General features: G+C 37.9%; 1 protein-coding gene across 3 annotated transcripts in view; it reads right to left on the minus strand.

Annotated features, from left to right (window-relative positions):
* DCLK1 (doublecortin like kinase 1) overlaps positions 1-21,436 on the minus strand; it is a 257,054-nt gene that overhangs the window by 98,825 nt on the left and 136,793 nt on the right. The window lies entirely within an intron of this gene.

Here is a 21,436-nt window from a genome sequence, read left to right on the forward strand (position 1 = left end):
TACATTTTCTTTTGCTAATAAAAGCTAACAGAACCTGCAGAAGTTACCCAAGAGATGTGCATTGTTTTTCCAGTTCAGCTTGGTGAGGAAGCTTTTTAGATCAATAGAACTTCTACATCCATCCTTGGTTTAATAGAACACATTAGCTTTTTTACTATGGCAAATGAGCAATTAATTTTATTTTAATGCAAAGGTTAGTTTAAATAATATGGAAAGTTCTAGAGCATTAATTTTAGATGTTAGCACTGGTTTATGGTTTGGTTTTTTTTAAATCTGCATAGATCCAGTCCCCAAAGTTAACTGCAGATCTTCTATATCTGGACACAATTGTATCCAACAAAAGATTTCTACATACGTAGGTATCTAAATATTTTATGGCTCCCTTAGCAATTTGAAATGGAAAATGAATCTCTATGGAAGCAATAGAATTTGAGCATAGCAGTGTGCTGCTGATCTCCACAAGATTAATTTTACATCTCAGGCATAAGATATTTTTTCTTTATATACGTAGGGGGTGGGAAAGTATGTGGTGATTTTACTGTATTGGTACTATAGAAGTGGAGAACACCTACATAAAGCAAAAGCCTTATGCTTCACTTATCTGGATTTATTCTACAATCTACAAAGCAACAAAGGAGACAAGGGGCAGTCTTATCTGTTTTCCCCTTGTTCATCTTACACAGAAAGAATACTAACCAATTGGTTTAAGCTGTTAACAGGACCTAGATTTGCATTATGAGGTTCACCTGAAAAACTACCAGCTGCCTGACCTGAAGTAAGAAAAGCCACGTTGCACACAGTAATGAGAATCCTTGCACTCATCTTAGTGAAGCCTGACCTTTCCTAAGCTGGGTAATTTTCCTGCAAATTTACCTGATCAAAAACCTAGTGATTTTGCACCTTTATTAAAATAAACTTCTATGAAAACCAGAGCTATGTATTTAATCCTCAAATTCTGGGAAGCAATGCAGACAGGCTGCACAAAGGATTATTTTAGCATATACATCAGTAAAGAAAATTTATTCTCAAAGCATGCTATAAAAACAAACCAAGAAGCAATCCAGCACTACCATCATTTTTTTCCCCTCATTTAAACTGTTCCCCTTATTTCTTTGGAATTTCCATAACTTTCTACCTGTACCTTATATGGAGTACTGGAAAGAAACTGACTGAATTGGTTTAGCAGATAGTTAGCCTTCTTTTAATACTATATCTTATTTCTCAGGTTTTATGGTTCCTGTAATTAAATTACCTTGATATATATTCAGCTTTACATATATGGTCTAGAGGGCTAAATGCCTTAAAAGAGAAAACAACAGAAAACAGACTTCACAGTTTATTTCACTCTCCAAATATTTTTAGATCTTTTTTTTAAACAGCAGATGTTTAATATGCACACTTCAGTGCACATTCTCAGCATGTACATCTTGATTTTAATTGAGTTACCATGAAGGGACTATGACAATATATACTAGCTGATGATGTTCCTATTGGATTGTATTTGGCTGTACACAAACCTTCCAACAAGACTTCCTATTTTTCCCATGATTTCTTAAATAAATCATTATACATACTTCTGCAATGATACTTTAGGGTTGTTTTTAATTTTGTGCTTTTGATTATTTCTTTTTTTACTCTGAACAGGACAGGAAAAATGAAATTTGGAAATAAGTCTTATTTAAGGGATATGACTAAATGCCTAAATAACCACCTTTGTCAAATATTCCAACATGTAATACAGTTCCTGCTGTTTTAGACAGTGAGTTTGCTTACACAAGCAGCACCACCAGCATAACTAGGAAATCCTGGTGGTCACTCCAAATATATGAGCCCACCAAAGTCAAAGCACAAAAGATAAAAAAGACCCAATCTAATTTCAGAGTTACAAGGAGAAAAAAGAAAACATTGCAAGACCTTGATATAATATTTTCTCCCACTAACCTAAATACATATTCCTATAATTCCATTTTCACATTTCCAACAAACAGGTTTTGATAGTAAGAAGAAAGTGGCACAGGATATTTTTTGCTTCAAAGACCTTTAAATGAAGTGGATCTAAGAAATGGCATTCCAGAGAAACTTTCAGGACACAAAAGCTCTGACCCAGTAGCAATTTTGAAGAGCATGCCTAACTGCACTGCTCAGCAAGAAAAAAAAAAATCAATAAAAAATTGTTTACAAGCATCTTATCACATCTTGAAGGCTTATTCTGTCGCCTTTCCCCTCTTCTCTAGAAGCAGGTTAGGGGTTGTTTTTGTGATGATACACTGAGGCAGTGATGGAGTAGGAAGAGAAACTGGGAGAGGAAAATACAGCAGTTAATGATGAAGATGTTAGTGCAGAAAGTGTGATCAACAGTGCAGAATCTGTAAAGGGTCAAAAAGAAGGATGCACTGAGTCTTTGTGATCCAGGCAGGAAGGGACAATTAGGAACCCCAGAGAAACCACATTTGTTGGGCTGGAAATAACACAAGCAACACTGGGGCTGCAGCTGGAGAAAAAGGAAATGACCAGAAATAGATTTGAGATCACACGAGGGGAAGAACACCAGTGCCAGCTGTAAGAACAGTGGTGTCCTGGTGAAGGAGTCACAGTGCTGAGAGAGATACCAGTCTTTTATATTTCTGAGTACAAGTTAAGAAGACTGCAAGCACCAACTTTTCTACTGCTGTTCTTGTTATTATAGCATTTTTTGGTCTGCTATTGGTGTTATTTCAAATTTGCTGGGTTGCCACAGGTATTCACTGAAGTCCACCACTAGCAGTCACATTGTGTTAGAAAACAGACTCCTTTCATCACGGAGCTATGTTTTGTTGCATGCCATGTCACAATACATACATTGGCATTACGAGGAGAAGGGGAACTAAAGAAAGAAGTTCAGCAGAGGGCCAGATGTAACTTATTTTTTCAGTCCAAAGGTGTCTATTGGCTTAAAAACAAATGCAGCATTGCCTTCTATGTCAGGCCTCAGATTTAATAGCATGATCTGCATGTAACTTGATTTTAAAATGACTTCTTGAACAGTTCAAAGATCAAGCTACCTAAAACTATTTTTTCTCCATAAATTCATAGAAGATAAAATATTTCAATAAAACAAGTCTTTCTATTATTTCTTTTTACCAAAACCATCTATTACTCCTAGATCTTGACAACATATTGAAAATTTTTGAACATTTTCACAAAATTCTTTGACATAGAAGATGTCCAGTAAATTCTACCGATTTTTTTTCTCTTTGATGACTTATATGTTCAGTTATCTCTGAGCACCTGACTTTTCTGAGGACTTAGACCCCAAGGCTCATGAAATGCATAAGAAGTCCTAGACGGTGCAGCTGTTATTATTTTCCAGCCACCACGTTTAACAAATATCCCAGCGTAAAAGATGCAGTTGTTTTCTTGCTGCTGTAATTAGTAGCACTATTTAAGATATTTTTTTTTTTAAAATAGCAATTTTAAAATTTTGTACTTTTGCTGAAGTGCATGTCAAGAAATGCACAAAGAAACACTAAATTATTCTGTTCTGTGACTCATATTTAACATATTGCCACATTTAAAAAGTAAGGTATTTGGTGCCCAGAACTTTTTTTTCTTTGTAATCCACCTGTGTGACATTGCCTACACCACATCATGAGCCCTCCTTTCTACTGCAAAACACATGATTGAGATTAAGTGGAACACTGAAGTTCACTTAAACTGAACATTTAATTTAATGCTATGGTTGAAGCTGCTGGATACCTGCTATTGTAACATATTGTTCACCAGTTGCTTATAACATTTCATGAACACTTTAACTGTGGATTGAAATCTTCCATGTTTATTTTCTTTTGTCAGGCTGATTTACTCAACTGATATGTCCACAATTGAATCCCAAAAGTTAGAGGTGGCTAGGGGAAAGCTGATTATTTGTCAGATTAAAGAAACCAAAGGAAGCAGAACCGGAACAGACCCAAAACTGCCTGATTCCATAAAATTTCTCACTGATCAAATTTAGTTTTTCTGTGATTTACACAGCTAAACAGAAAAGCAAAGGTCTGGACAAAATGCAAACCTCAAGAAGTGTTTTCATGTAATAAGAAGACTTCTTTAGAAGTCTTCAGACCTCACAGAGATTTTTTCTGAAGATCCGGCCTGCATCACAGAGGACCTATCTCCTCTACATCTGCCCACAGACTGCATGGTTAAGTGTGCCATGTTGTACAACCACCACAGCACAACCTTCTTTCCAATTTCCTTTCCTGATATCCCTAGGCTACTGGTATTCCAAGCATGGAAAGGAGAACTGGAGACACTGTTTTGTTCTAAAAGTGCTGTCCTGTAAGGGATGGCATATAAAGGAGGAAACAGCCACACCGAAACACAGAGGGAGCCAAATAATGATGAAGTGAAACATAGTTTGATAGACAACCATAACTTGTGAACTCCTGAACATTTGTGAGCCTGATTTGTTTAATATTTGCACAGTATTACTACAAAGTGTTTTGGATTTGGAAAGGATTTGTCTTTTTTTAATTATTATTATTTATTTGAAGCATTTATTTGGGTTTTAAGATGTGCTTATATAAAACATGTTTAAAAATAGTAAAATTATACCAAATAACAAACAGTAAAGAAATATATTATTACTGAACTTAAAAAAAACCCAACACACACTCAAAACCAAACTCCCCCAAAAATTTCTGAAAATAGGAAGTGAAAATCAATGGATTATTAAAAGAATAAGATCCCTAGCAAGATAATCTGTATACTGGCCATTAATGTTTTTTCCCATTTGTGTATGCGTACACACATATGTGTATCCAGAAGGTATTTTTAGTTCTTTCGTTATAGTGTATCTGCTCTTACTATAGTCAAATTTTAGCTATTTCCATGTATCAGTTCTATTTCTGCTCTTCTCTATCACAAACCACACATTACCATTCAGCTGATAACAACATGAGAGTAGAGGAAAACAAATTTGCTAATTAATTCATTTGGAGATACTTTGAAGATAAAGGAGGCAGGCTAAAAAGTATTAGCATGAAATTTCTTGAGCATCAAGCTCTATCGACTTCTCACTAACACTTCTACACAACATAAATCATCACCTGTCCTGTGATGAGGTGAGCCAGAAAAGACAGGGCATTTTTCTTGGGTGAGGAGTTAAATTCTAAGAAGGCACAGCTTGAACATTGTGTATAAGGTGCACCGGTAATTGTTGCAGCACATATGATAATCTCTTGGCATCTTACGGCTCAAGTATCTAATGATAATATATGCAAGTGATGGAAAAACAACAGTTGTTCAGACACATAAACAAACACTTATTCAAATAAAATTCCACCCAAGTTAACTGGCTCCAGACAACTATTTTTTTTTGTTTTGTTTTATTTTGCCAGTGTTTATCTGTGAAGTTATGGTTTCTAACTAACCTATGCACTATTTTATACCCCCAAGATTCAGATATTTAAGTTTGAGACTTTAATTAGTGCTCTGTGGCTTTGAAATACCCAGGAGATAGATATTTCTCTTTCATTTTGTTTCTTTTTTCCTTCTTCATTACTGGACTTGCAGATCACAGGCAACTTTAAAGTAAATGAGGCCAACTTCAACTACAGTAGCAATGGTGGCAGTCACATATTCTGCTTAGTTAGGCACTTCTGATACACAAAACGTGTGGCATCTAAACACTTTCTGAGTGGGAGGCCTGACAGAAATGCTACTTCTAATGATAAATGCACAGCAAGTGCATACTGCAGTAGGAAGAACTTTTTAAAATCATGTTTTGGGATGAGGATCTTTTTTCCTCTCACTTCTTGCATTAATGCATGCACAGTTGCTGTGTCAGATCTCATCACAGTATACCCAAGAATAATGTTAAACATTTATGCCCAGGTGTTTACTAGTTTACTGAAGCTGTTCCTGTATGTAAGAGCTGCTAACAGCACTCACAAAAATATGAAATCTTTGTCCTGAAAAATTTGTCAGAAAGGAAAAGAAGTATTAAGACAGCTAGACAGAATCATAGAGAAATACATTCAGATGTCCTATGTATACCACCTAAATCATCATTTCCCCAGGTTTGGAATAAAGGACTAACCCACAGGATGAATGTGATGGATGATCTTTGAACAGACCACTCAAGTCATCTCCTAGGAAATGTTTTTAGGAGATAATTACTCTAGACATAGTGACCCTTCTGTCCTTCTAGGAATTGTTTGCTAAACTGGAGTATGGAAATGGGCTATTTTTTACCATGAAATTGCAATGGCATCAGTAACCTGCAAAAGTTCATATAGCCACTGAACTTAGTATCCTGTATTTTTTATTGTGTCCTACATGCCAAATTCTGTTCTGTACTTCTTGCTGGAACATAATGGAAAAGAACCACAGGTTTAAAGGCTATATTGGAAAAGACCAATTCAAGGGGACCTGGCCAAACTCAAGTGGGCCCATGTGAACCTCATGAGATCCAACAAGGCCAGGTGCAAGGTCCTGCACCTGGGTTGGGGCAACCCCCAATATCAATATAGGCTGGGGAATGAAGGGATTGAGAGCAGCCCTGAAGGGAATGACTTGGGGGTGCTGATGGATGAAAACTGGACATGAGCTGGCAGTCTGTGCTTGCAGCCCAGAAAGCCAAGCGTATCACGGGTTCCAGGGAGACCTTATTGCAGCATTTCCATAGTTAAAGGGGCTTATAAGAAAGATGGGGACAGACTGTTGAAAGGGCCTATAGTGACTAGACAAGGGGTAACAGGAGAGATTTAGACTAGATATAAGGAAGACATTTTTTACAATGACAGTGGTGAAACACTGGAACAGGTGGCCCACAGAGGTGGTAGATGCCCCATCCCTGGAAACATTCAAGGTCAGGTTGGACAGGGCTCTGAGCAACCTGATCTAGTTGGAGATGTCCCTGCTCATTGCAGTGGGTGTTGAACTAGATGATCTTTAAAGGTCCCTTCCAACCCAAACCATTCTATGATTCCAGAGTTTCATGCCAGCTTTCTCACAGACATGAAAAAGCCCATGTGTAATTTGAATACTGAACTTTGCCTGAATTTGTATAGAACCCTGAAATAGGAATGGCCCTGCACATTACAGGTAGTGGTGAATAATAGTATTTTAAAGTATCATTGTCATTCAAAAGGACATGGTGAGCTTGATGGAGAAACATGAAGTATTTCCTAAAAGGGAGACAAAGACATGGAGGCAGCTTTCAGTAGTTTTGAGATATAATCATGTAGGTTATTTAAAAAGGAGGAGGAAAAGACCTGCCCCTCATGCTAAGCACCAAATATTTTCAGTTGCTCATCCACCTAACTGCATCATGAGGTTCATCATAAGAAAGGTAAGAAATATCACTGAAGAAAGGTTTGAACACAATTCTTATTGATGAGTCCAGGAAGGCTATTCCACATGTGTGGGGGAGGAGAGGGAAAGAAAGTTCAGGAAAACACGGGGGACACTGGACACCAAAGCTAGGAATACTTGTGGAAGAGCAGGTAACACTACAAACTCTTCAGAAAAAAAGGTAGGTCCTCTTAAATGACTTCTGAGTCATTCATAGAATTATGTTTAATATTCAGAAAGTACCCATTCTGTGATTATAAGGTAAGCATGTTTAGAAGTTTGCCTTGTTATCCGTTGAGCAGAGAAACTGCTCATCTGGAAACTCTGTCATAGCTAACATGCTAACATAATCTCACTTACCATGGACTTTCTTTATCAAATTATGTCCACAAGTGACATATTGCAAACTTGCCATATAAACTGAAAACATGTTTCAGAAGCTTGGTCTCTTAGAAAAGCAGGAATATTCACACCCTTCCAAATGAACTATTCTTTCTTGAACAACTTCATATACTATTGCAAAGTGAGTTTCGTTGTTCCATTCAAATACATAAAGACATGAAGAGCTATTGTGAAAACACAGATGTAGCTATTGCAATTTACTAGATATATCTCAGAAACCTGGTCTGTTGCCACCTGTTTGAGAGCTTGAAGTAGGTGCATCCCCCTTATATGTTCCAATGATAAAAAAAATCCACAACAAGTGTGTCAATATTCTGGGACAGCAACAAGAATTACACAAGTTGTCTTCAGTATACAGGACCGGTAATTTGAAACGTGAGTTATGAGAATGACAGCAGTTTTTAAAATCTTCCAGATTACTGTTTTTCTGGATGAAATAAGGCTGCTGCCCTACATTGTGCAGGCAAAGACCTCCCTAAAGTGCAAAAACCCCCAAAAGCTAACAAAATGCCTGTAGTTTAATGGAGACTATTTATGTGCTTTAAAAAGGAAACCTCACATACATTTCACTGCAGCATTATCATTTGAACAAGTAACTACCCATGGAGCTTCCATCTCAGAAACAGAGCTGCCTAGAAGCTGGTATACATTCCCTGAAGCAGTTTCTATTACTGACAATATATATGCCTCTCTTTCCTTGGTAACAACCGTCGTACCTCCTTATACAGGTCTCCCATTTCAACAAGACCTATTTTCAGAATTCATTCTTAATGAATGGTGTGAAAGGGACTGCAACAAACACAATAATCTGCAAGATCTCTCTACGGTCTTTCATATCCTGTAATTTCACATATTAGATCTTGAAAGAATTAACCTAGCACAGTCTCAGGCTAGAAGCATTTTTCCTTTTCTTTAAAAAGAAGAGACATACAGTTCTGAATATTTCACTTGAGCTCACAAAGATTCCTATCTTGCACTGTACCCATATACTCCAGTTGCTTTTAAATGACTCAGAGAAGTCCTCTGTACTACAAGCAACTCCTGCTATACGTAGCTGTATCCATCAATAAGTGCCTGCAATCTCTAACAAGTTCCAAATGCCTAATAAGCACCTGGATCAAATTCAGAGTAGGAAATAATGACATCATAAAAGTAAGAAGAGGAAATACTCAATATCCTACCTCACTAAAGATGAAAGCTGTTAAAGCACAATGCAATGCAAATTATATTAGAGCTCAACATAATAAAAATCCAAAGTATGCAAAATCTCAAAACAAAGCTATTCATTAATTCACCTCTAACACAACACAGAAATACACAGTATCAAGGAATATCTTATTTTAGCTAGAAAGCTATAGCATCACTTCTGCAATGAGAGCTAACCAGCTAGAACCAAACTCTGGGGCTGAGAAGGCTATGCTTAACAGAGGATCCAGCAAAAGGATCAAGATGACAAAAAACAAAGCATATTTTCCACAAAAATTTGGGGCACTTGAGATGACTGAAAACTTTTTAGCATAGTCCTGGAGTCTAGAGACACAGTAACTGCTAAGACTCTCAGCACCATGAATAACCATGGATCCTGTGTAAAGAGTTTGCTGATACATCAACTCTTCACTTTATGAAACCATCAACCCTGGCATTAATTGACAGAGGCTTTGCTCCATCACAGCCACTTTACTTTTCAGACCGTATGTCTTTTAGTAAGGCCACATGCTACTAGTGCCCCAAAAGTTCTGAAATTTAAATGCAAACCACATCTTTCAACCTGACCCGGACTCCAGAAACTCTAGACATAAATGGGGAGATGAAGAGTAAGGTATATATTTAATTACCATAAGGTAGAAAAAGAATAACAGCACACAATTTGTATTCAGTTTGGACTCATTTCCTTTTTTCAATGCCTGGGCACAATTTTCTTCAAATCACCTGTAACAGATTTTTGGACTACTTGTACATTACCTGTAAGGAAATCCTTCTTTGCAATGTTAATGTTCCAGTGAGTCTTTAAGAACAGTCAAATAATTGGTGCAGTGACATTACTGTTAGACAAGATGTGAAGTCATTTACAAATTTCAGTTTTCCACTCAATCTTTTTTTTTCCCCCAATAGAAATTACTTTAAATTGGATATAGGCTCACAAAGTATTGCTAACAAAGCAGTCTGACTCACAAAGAAACAAGAAATTCAGGGGTATATCATGAAACTCAAGAAACAGAAACAATTTTAAGAAATTAGAGAAACTTTATTTTACATAGCATGAGGGAAATTGTTTAATCTGTTTTAAAAGGAAAAGTAACCCTAAATTCTAGTTGTCACTCACTAAAAAACCAGACATCATACTAACTGAAGAAAACTGTTTACTCGTATGTGAAATGACTAAGTTAAAGTTACAGAATCACAGAACGGTCAGGGTTGGAAGGGACCTCTGGAGATCATCTAGTTCCAACCCCCTGCTAAAGCAGGTTCTCCTACAGCACGTTGCACAGAGTCACGTCCAGGCGGGTTTTGAATGTCCCCAGAGAAGGAGACTCCACAGCCTCTCTGGGCAGCCTGCTCCAGTGCTCTGCCACCCTCAAGGTAAAGTTCTTCCTCATATTCAGAAGGAACTTCTTGTGTTGCAGTTTGTCCCTGTTGCTCCTTGTCCTGTCACTGGGCACCACTGAAAAGAGCCTGGCCCATCCTCCTGACACTCACCCTGAAAGTATTTGAAAGTATTTGTAGACATTGATAAGGTCCCCTCTCAGTCTTCTCTTCTCCAGGCTACACAGGCCCAGCTCTCTCAGCCTTTTCTCATCAGGGAGATGCTCCGATTCCCTCATCATCTTTGCAGCCCTCCGCTGGGCCCTCTCCAGTAGTTCCCTGTCTCTTCTGAACTGGGGAGCCCAGCACTGGACACAGCACTCCAGATGTGGCCTCACCAGGGCAGAGCACAGGGGCAGGAGAACCTCCCTCCACCTGCTGGCCATGTTCCCCCTGATGCACCCCAGGATCCCACTGGTCCTCGTGGCCACCAGGGCACCCTTCTGGCTTATGGGCAACTTGCTGTCCATTGATAAGTTCAGTGATAATAAGAACCAAGATAACTATAAATACAGAACTGAAAGTACTGGTGTGATTAAGAAGCTACACCTATTGCATTTTGGTTTATGGATGTGGCTTGAGAAAGGATGTAGCCTCCTTGACCTAGATTGTCATTTCCAAACTTTAAGGTTCCTTCACTCTTGAAGTGGATTCATGGGTGCAAAACGGGTTCCCGAGGTTGCAATGTCATCCCAGGTACACCTGGATGACAAACTAACATGTGACATGGCTATGCCCATCAATGGGGACCACATGTGAGAGCAAGGACAACCACAACAGTGCTTTGATACTAGCTGGCAATTAGGGCACTAACTTAAACAGATGACAATTAAGGTTTAAAGTCTATGTATTTTTGCTTACAAATGACTGTAGTTTACAGACATTTCAAACTATCCTAGGAAGGAGGGAGCTGAATGGAAGTGCTTTTTCTTCCTGATGTATGTCCTTACTTACTAGACTGTAGACACGTGCTCCTTCTTGCTTCCTACCTTCTTTCATGACTCTTGCATTCCTGCATGCAAAATATCAGGACACTTGTTTTGGAGGCGGAAAACGTGGACCAGTGCCAGTTAAGAATCAGACTATTCTAGCCTACCAGGAAGTCATTAGTTTTGGTACCCAATATAGCACAATTGATGTGTAGGGTTTTAGGTTAATTATAGACTTGCCCATGACAAGAATATCAGGTATCTTGGAACCCTGTTGAAAATTCTGGCTATTACATGCTACCTTGATATGTACCTACAACATTTACTATTAAACTACTGGTATGTTTACCTTGTATTTCTTACAGATTTTCCTCTCATCTTTACCGAACACCATCTACCCATACATTTAAAACAGAGTGTTATATCACAGGGGGGTGGGGGGAACCTGTAGGCTCTTTTCACACCATTCCTCTGTCTTCACTACGAAAAGCTGTATCCAAATCTAGTCCAAGTCACCAATCACACACTTCCCTAAGAATGCAATTATTCCAAATTCAGACCTGCGTAACTGGTCTGAATTTGGGTTTGGTTGGCAGGAACATGTAAGTAGGTGTAGGTTGCTTGTAATGGGTAGGAAAAGGAGATGAAACTTTCAAAACGTTGTTGAAAAAAATAAAGGAAGTATAACAACCATATTTTTGTTCCATTTAAACATAAGCTGTTATGTAACTGTCCACTGCAGTAGGTTTGGCTTTAAAGAAACATACACAGGCACATACACTGGTTCTCTTGTAACAAATAAAGTTATTTAACATACCTCTAGGAATTCAGAATATTAGAGACTTTTTTTTTCTAGTTAGTGACCCAAATTTGCCTCTAATAAGAGTACTGAAAATTAGTAGGCAGCAATTTTTAAAGAAGAAAACCATAAAGTGATGTCCGAAGAAATAAAACCACCTGGTATTCTAATGGGTTTTGAAAATAACAGTATTACTTGGCAGGCCTTTAATAAAAAGAATGCCTACACTGTCAAATATTAATAATTTTGATTTTTTTATCTAATCTTCATACACACAAGAAAAAAAATGAACTGTGACATAAGTAAGATATCAAATCAACCAGAGGCTAAGGAGTCCACAAATGGATACAGGAAAAGGCAAAATGAGAGATTCAGACAAACTTACTCTAATATGGAGCTCCTCAACTGTTTATTTTTACAGACAAAATCCTCATGCACCAGACAATTAAATACAGCACTCTTACTAAAGCAAAACACTTTTATATGCTGACACTAAATCAACATTCACACCTAGGCACACATGCCTTGCACATTGAGCTGTTCTGTAATGTGGGCAACAAAACCCGCCTGCCTTCTATAGGCAAATACAATTGCCAGCCCACCCACATTTTTGCCTCTTCACAATGGTACTGCTGACTTCAGCTGCCCCGGACTTGCCGCAACATTGCTTTACCTATCAACAGAAAATCCAGCAATTAGCTTCCCAAGTTAAAAAATACCAAAGTCTCCAGGACTGTCTCTAATTTAAAAATCCCTAGGCAGCTTTTGCCACTGATATTAATGGGTTCTCCTTGAATGCTATCTTGTTCAGGCAATTAAATTTTGCTATAATTATTTAGGTAAAACTAATGTAAACAGGCTGAGTCACACTGGCGATAGGCTAACTGCAGGATAGCTGGAAAACATGGCTTCACTAACAACATCTGCTACCACCACAACGCTTACTGAGGTGTGTAAAGTCCCAATGACTTTCTTTTTTTTTTATTATTCTGAGAAAGTTTAAATAATTGCAGACTGAAAATGTATGTTAGGCTGGAAATAGCCCATGAAACCATCTTTCATTCTGTGTATCACAGCATACTCCAGAGATTATTCAGAGTGTTTTGAATTTTACAGATTAGTTTGTTCATAAAGCTGATGTCCTATTTGAAAGCTCAAAGAGCCTATCTTAATTGAGCATGGGAAATCAGATAAGTAAAGAAATGACAGAAAAGCTTAACTAATATCAGCTTCTTTTGCTTTACAGGAAGGTGCACAGCATTAAATTCTGTTACTATCTTAATAGCACGTACAAGCTTTTTTCCTCAACAGTGACAAGTATTGCTTGCACAACACGATGCTTTTTGCAACTGACTTAACTTCTGCATTCTTCCCTGGGACAGTAATTTTCATTTCTCCAAAGATCTGATTAGAAAGGGTGCTTTTCTCCCATTACAGATTTCATTTTTTCCTGAATACAGAGGCCAAAACATTGACATAGTAGAACTGTCATTACTACACTGTATCGTGACTTCAGTTTATGGCGGTTTGTTTGGGGGTTTTGTTTTTTTAATCTCATCTGGCTAAAAACTTTACCTAATTTAATTTCTTTTGCAAGGTCAAAATCCACATAATTTTGGCAAATGTGTCTACGTGAACATTTTCATGTTCAGGTTTGTGTACAGACTTCTTTACAGACTAATTTTTCTTTAGGCTTTCCATTTTCTGCCTGTTGATTTTGGATCCTTACCGATCTATTTCGGACAGATGCAAACCTGAGACAGCTTCTGGGTTGCATTTTGGTTGAAATTACAAACCTCCTCTAATGTTCATCCCCAAACTCTTAAGTCTAATCGACTTCACTGACAAACTCTCTCGATTTTTCAGTGTTCTCTCTTAATATGTAAAAAAATCAACTTAATTGCCAGACAGGTTTGGTTTTACTTAATCTTCTATTCAACATAAATTAAATCAATACCTGCTTACAACATCTAATGCTCTTTCTAAGATGGCTTTTCTGTAATATCATTATTATTAACAAGACCAAACTAAATGGAATAAATGTTCCCAGTTAGCATTAGCAGCCTTTTATCTCTAATCTGCATCTAGGAAGTTTAAAGCTTCTCATAACATGTTAATATTTCTCCTGCTGGTAAAAACTACACAGCTGTCTGTCTGCATCCAGTCTGAGCTGTGATCCCAGCAGACTCCCAGCGGAATCTCAGGAGAACAGTACTCCCCAAAGTGATCTAGAAAAAAATCAATCTTGTTTTATTTATGTAGGTTTGTCTTTACTATTAAATGCTTACATATGAAATTAAGAATTCTACTTTTAATGACAATTTCAAGCAATTTATTAGATCCCAAAGTTAGGCTGCTTGACACGTATTTATTACCTGTGGTTTCCCAATTTATTTCTTTTAAGCAGAAACAATATACCCCATCTTCCAGCCCTGCAGTACAGCAACTGCTATGCAAACATCAGTCTATTACATTTTCTCAAGTCACCTATTCTGCAGACATTAATATCTGCTTGCAAAACAGAAAAAGCATGTAAAGTTAAAGACAGGAATAATTTGTATAATGCTTCATCAAATTTGCTCTCCTGCAGTTTTTTTTTCTTCGTAAACATGGTGTTTTCATCAGAAACTGCCTCACTCTGTCTAGCAAAAATGGGAAGACGGTTTACAATCTTAACTGTTCAAAGCAGCTGTGAAAAATTCCTTTCCTATTCCAGAGTAACAGGAAAACTTAAGTGATTTAAATTTCTTTGTCTTATAACCAACTTTCACTCTCTTAGGAATAATTAGCAATCTTCCAAAAACTTTCCTTGACCCAGGTCCTCCAGTTAAAAGAATGAGATCTCAGATTAGGTCCCTTCTTGCTTCAATAAATTTAAGTTCCTAGAAGATTTTCTTCCAAAAGAAAAACCCAAGTGCTACAATTCCTCTAGAACAAAATTTAAAAAAGCTCTGACTGAAGAATAAAAGAATCCAAATCAGAGCTCCATGACCTGCCACCTACGGGTGTTCAATTCCATGGCAACATGAGACTTCCTAATGATTACTCAGCCTTAAATTACTTTATGCATAATATTAGCAGCCAGTCCTCCTGCAGGGAGCTATGCTATAAAAAAAGTTTATTCGAAGGTGACTGTTCACAGGAGCAACCTGAACTCTAAGGTAACACTTTTGAATTTTCAATGGGAAATTTCTGTAGGTTGCATTTTGAAAACAGCAGCACTGAACCATTATACATTGTGAGCTATCAGTTTTGCAGTACAGACCAACACAGCCACTATACAGAGGGCTTCCACTGGCTGTATTTGCAGGACAGTAAAACCCTTTATGCTTGATATATGTGTCTGTATACACAGCATCTCACTAAATATGTATGTGTATATAGATATGGATATCTGTCACTGATGTACTGTTTCTGATTTCACCACTTTGAAATACTATCCAGGTTAGTTTTGATTCTCTTTCAGCTGCTGTACTGCAGTTTCTCTTTGGTAAGATTTTGGTTTTTTAAAACAGGCCTTTAAGAAATATTAAGGATAAATATTTTCCTCATATGCCTTCAGAAAGTTTCTGATTTCTAAAAGCTAATGAACTCTGGATTTTGAATTATTCTCTTTTCAAAAGGTTTTGCCAGTATAAGAGAATATGTGGACAGCTCTGCCATTAAAAACGCGTGCACACACTTACTCAAGACATTATAAAACTCCAAATATAGGGCCTGTATCTAATATGAGAAGTAGAAAATTACAATGTCAGTCTAAGAAGTCAGTCCAATTTTATTGATGATGAGTAGAATCTAATCACAATACAGAATCTCCCTGATACAACTCTAGTAGCCAACAAACAGGAAGGTCTCCAGGGCATGTCCTAATACAGTTTAGCAAATGACACAGTTCGTACACATTCTCAAACTGAATAATGAAGCCCTGACACTACAAAGACTACTAATCTTGAAACAGTCTCATACAAACTCGTAATAACTGAAGAAAATGGGACTGCATTGCTCACCCAAAAGATTGCCTGCAACAGGACTACTGGGCTCATCATTTCAGAAATAGATCAGATTCTAATAGTTGCCAGCATTGGAAAGGGTCTGCAAACTGTGAAAAATACAAGTGCAAATATACTTGCCAAGATCACCAACACTTTATGTTCCATTTTACCAAGTTAATTAACAAAACAAAGAAAAGTACAAAGATAAACATACGGGAAAGATGATTTCTAAACATCTATGATAAATTCCTCTGCGCTTCTCTCCAAGGGTTTATAATACACAGCTACTATCTGCTGCTTCTGTCATCACTGGAACTGGAAAAGGAAAAGATAAAAGTCTCTCCTAAAAAGCACTCAAAGGAAGCTGATATTTTGGAAGCTACCATCTTCTGAGGATACAGACTGAACATACAAGCTCAAAACTCAACCTGTGGTCTAGAATGAAGTATTACACAAACTGTGGATTAGGCTCAAGGGCTGTAAAATAAAGCAACTTCCATGAAAGAAGAGACATGACACAGCCAAATTAAGAACTCAAGTGCCAAGATCTACCTTGTTATGTCTACCAAATTTCGGTGTTACTTCCCCGGAACTGAAAAATTGTTTTTAAGGCTAGTCATAAAAATGGGAATTGTCCTGGAATTGTCCTCTTTGCATTTGGATATACAATTGAGATATTCATAGTTGAGGAAACTAGCTTAAAATGTGTTGTAAGAAAAATCTTTACCTGAACCAATCTGATTAATCTCAATATTCCCCTGGCAAGATTCAGTTCAAGAAATACAACACAAAAATAAAACAAAAGAGCAAAAATATAAATCTGTACAAACCCATAAACACATTCTGTCTACTCTTTTATTAACTATATATTAACACTACCTGTTATGAGTAAAACCTCCTGTGCGTTAAGATAAAAATACTGATGATTTTTAATAACCATTTTTCTTCTACTTAAAACAAGCTGAATCTTTATATTATAAATTCCCAATAAAAATGCCATTAATTAATATGCACATATTATTGAGAAACTCTTGATATTCTCGGACCCAAAGTTTTTAGTACTTTTATACCCCAAATCAGCTTTACCATGGTAAAATGTTGAAGGAATATGCACACTCAAAACTCCTTATGCAAACGAAGTGGGAATTTCCACCAGTTCTAATTTATTGGATAGCATTTCATTCATGCTATTTTTAACAGACATCAGAGAAAGAAAATACTGCAGAAAACATATTGAGGAACATTTGGTTCAATGAGCAGAGTGAGTTAGCATCAAATGCAGTCTTACTGTTTGGTTAGTTTCAATGAGAAACTGTTTTATAAGTTTTAAGTGATCACAATTTTTCCTGGTTATACATACAGGCAACTTTTTCATAACAACACTGATGAAAAGTGATAACTATGCAATATACATGCATGCATGGTGAGGAGGTAGGGGAAGGGAGAGAAAAGAAAGGCATTTCAGTATAAATCTGAACTGGGAAGTACGTATGTAATCTTCTTGAAAGCTCTAATGTCTTTATTCGCGTCTATAAATCTGCCAGCTAGGGAGAGCAAAGATTTATGATTTAAATGACCAGACTTTCACTGCTAGAGATGCTTAGGCAGAAAAGTGAGAAGCAATGTCTCAAATAAGTAGACCTGTGAGACAGAGTAGAGAATATTCAAAGCAAATATCTTGCAGACAACAGATAAGGAAATGGGCTTATATAATCGGCAACATACCTATAAAAAAAGTGCCAAATGTTAAAAGAAATCCTGCGCAGAAAAAAACCTGAGGTTCTGTGAATGCATTTTTCAAGTGAACAGCTCATTCGACCCGAGTGTTACTACAGATTTTATTTAATGAGCGCCACATGATATTATATTAACAACCACCTGATGATCAGGCTAACAGGCTTTTCTTAGTATTTAACTGCAGATCAGCATTCTCCTTTTAAAAGTTTAACACAACAGAAACAAGTGAGTCACTTGCACACTACCATGTGGCTGAGTCCTTCCACACAGCTAGAGCCAAGCCTGGCATGCCAGCTGAGGGACGGAGGTACTTCCAGTGCAGTGGGATGCAGGTGGTCTCAGTGATGGGATATTCCTATTGTTATTGGGAAAGTGGTGAAACTATCACACTGCTGGATGAAACAGACACCCTGTTAATGTCCTTACTGTGAGGAAGGGAATGAGGAAAAGCCGCGGTGTACCAAATGGGAAGGAGCTGAGGGTACTATGCAAGTGTCTAAGGCATGATGAGAGGGTGGAGATGAAATTGGAGGTCTTGGGGTAAGAAAATAAAGGGGTCACTGGATGCAAATCCACAGGAAACCCAGCTTCTTTCTTTCTGCCCTTTCTGAACCATTGGTCTGAAATGGTACACACAGCCAGAGGACTGGTCCCTCCTCCCTTTGTTTATTTCTGCATTGTACACAGAATATCTGTCTCCAGGCCCCAGCAGTTGTTGACATTTGAAAATATCACACCGTGCTGGAACACTTTATATTTATGCCTCTGTTGAAAGCAAAGTTATATCTCAGAGTCCCCAGAACCCACCATTACTTTCCAATTGCCAAAGCACGAGTTTTTGATGAGGGCAGAGTAAGTCAGCCAGCATGCTCTCCACTCCTAAGTCCAGCCAAAAACTGCTTAATACATCAGTCTCTGTCCTATAAATCAGGGTAGAAGAGGACTATAACTGATTTCTCCTTCCTCTCTCTTTTAGGAAGGACAGAGTAATGGAGGTTACAGAAACCTGACAGTTATTAACAGGGATAAACATGATACTCCTGACCTTAACAGCAGTTACTGAATCAGATGCATGTGCATGCCTCCACGCACACACGCACGTGTGCGGACGCCACAGGACTCAGATTTTCCTGGCAAGTTGTCTGCTGCTGGCAAGATGAAGCAGTAACACTGCTGGCACAGAGATGCTGAGCTGAGGACTAACACAGGCCAGCAAAATCAAAGTGAAATTAAGTTTCATAGATTCCAGTCCTAATTTTCCCCTAGAAGGGTCATTCTCATCATTGTTTCCATAACAGTAATATGTGCTCTTGACAAGTGAACTGCAGTTGTTTTCACATCCAGACATTCTATGTTGGTTACGCTCTGCTTGGAGGCAGACACTGGCTTTGGTCAGCTGGCATTGCAGCCTTTTAACATGATGCATCTCAGTATGTGATGAAATCCACCATACTTCAGTTTGTGCGACTTAAGCTTCCAAAGCACTCAGCCAACACTAACTAAACATAAAAAATAACTTAATTTTTTTAAAATTAAGTCTGATACCGCCAGCAAAACTCTCATATTTTACAGTGCTAAGAAAGAAATATCCGTATAATCCAAGGAGATGTTCTCATTTAGGGCCAATCCCGTGAGTTATTTGCATTGCCAAATCCTATTTAGGTGCCGAAATAACAGCTGATTGCAAATATTTTTGTGAGCGTGGCACTTAAACCCTAATCTCTGCCAACACACAGCTGAGGTCTATAGAAAACCATCCTCTGAGTTCTTTTCTTTGAAAACTGAACCACCATCAGTTAACGAAAACCTGGGATTTCTGGGAAAGTTTCCAGAACCGCAAACTAACAATGCCTGAAGCAGCCATGGCCATATTCTATGCCGAGGAATATTTCTTCTTACAAGCGGGTTGATGTAATGTGTGCTTCATTAATACAATGGTTTTGTGCTTTTCCCAAAAAAACTTTCTATGAAAACAGCATTTCCACTGATGCTTGACAAACAAGGAGTATTTACTTCTTAATTTTACGGTCATTCTGATGCATCCTCATGCCCCATCTGCAGTTCTCTTGATGGAAGTGTGTGTGGCTATTGTATCTATTGATTTGGTCAGATATGCAGATGATTGCTAGGAATTATGATGGGGGTGGTGCCTATTGATACTGTATTTCATGTGATAAACTGTGTGCTTAATATGAAAACCATCTGTACGTCAAGGAAGAGAGAAGATACTGCAATGTACAGTGCCGACTGCTTGTTTTTCTCTTTGATGGGTCCCTAATTAACTGACTTTTCTTAACTGATTGCCAAGGGGATATGCAATGCCTCTTCCTGAAAGACATAAAACAGAGAAATGAGATGATAGAAAGAAGGAACACACTCCTTCCTTCAAGGACAGGTTTGAGCCTGAAGTCTAAACAAAGAAAGGCTGAACTAATTGTTCAGCCTAAAGAAGAGAAAATTGATGAGGCTTATGGAAGCCCACAGATTTTTTCAAAGAAAAAGGAATCATCTGTTTCCCATGTTCACAGTAGATAAGAAAAGTAGTAATGGGCTTCATTTATAGCAAGGGAATCTGGGGTAAGATAACTGAAAAACAGTGAGGAGAGTTCACCACTGGCACAGAATGTCTTGGGAAGTTACAGATTCCTCATCAGAGGTGTTAAAGGGGCATGTTAGACAAGTTTATCAGAAATTAAATGGGGAATATTAATTCCACAGTTAGACAGGAAGATTGATTCACTGCCTTCTAGACTGTTTTTTTAAAATTTTTGGTTCTATGGCTTTTAGAAGGTGTTATCCTGTGCTAGGAGCAAGCCATGGGAGCAGGATAAAGAAAGATGACTAGGAATAATGCAGACTAACTTTAGACTTTTCCTTTCTGATGGGGTGAAATTAATCTCACCCTAAAAGCTTTTTCAGCAGCTTTACAGAAATACAGTGTAGATTCAGAACAGCTAAATCAGGCATATAGATCTCTTTACAAAAGATCCAGACAGTTCTGGAGCATAATCCACACTAACTGTTCTAAACATTCATCTTCAGCTGAGTCAATCAAACATCTACCATCTTACCTTGTCAATAGGTCTAAGTTTTATTTACTAAGAAAGAAACCTACTGAGGCTGGCTCAGCTGCAGGTACCTACTCTCTTGATACCTAGAGATAGCTAAAATGGATCCCAGTACAGCTGATAGGTCTTCCAATCCCAGAAACTTTGTCTCTTACTTGCCTCTAGTATCAGGAGCTCTGAACACACACCACAGAACAAGGGTATTCTTTGATAAACAATTCCCAAAAGCCCAGGGCTGTGGTTGTTTAAGTATTCATTCTCTCTGTTTTTCTTGCCCACCTTAAAATTTTGGTTTTCTTTATTCTTTAAACTGCAACACCTTAGCTATTATTCTCCTCATCTGGCTGAAACTGGGAAACACTGGAGGGATGTAGTGACTGAGACTAGCACAGTGTTGCTTCAAGCTGCTTTTCAGGGAAGCAGAGACTGGCTTTCCAAGCCTTGCACAGTTGGACAGCACTTAGTGATAATTTTAATGTTCTTAGATTAACCATGAGGAACACACAGACACACAGTGTGATCCCACAAACTTCATCTACCAAGCAAAACAAGCTGAAAGCTCAGCTGTTTTCTTATTCTCTCTTCAAATCTTGC

The sequence above is a fragment of the Falco punctatus genome (genome assembly GCF_963210335.1).
Source record: "Falco punctatus genome assembly, chromosome: 2".
Classification (NCBI taxonomy): Eukaryota; Metazoa; Chordata; class Aves; order Falconiformes; family Falconidae; genus Falco; species Falco punctatus.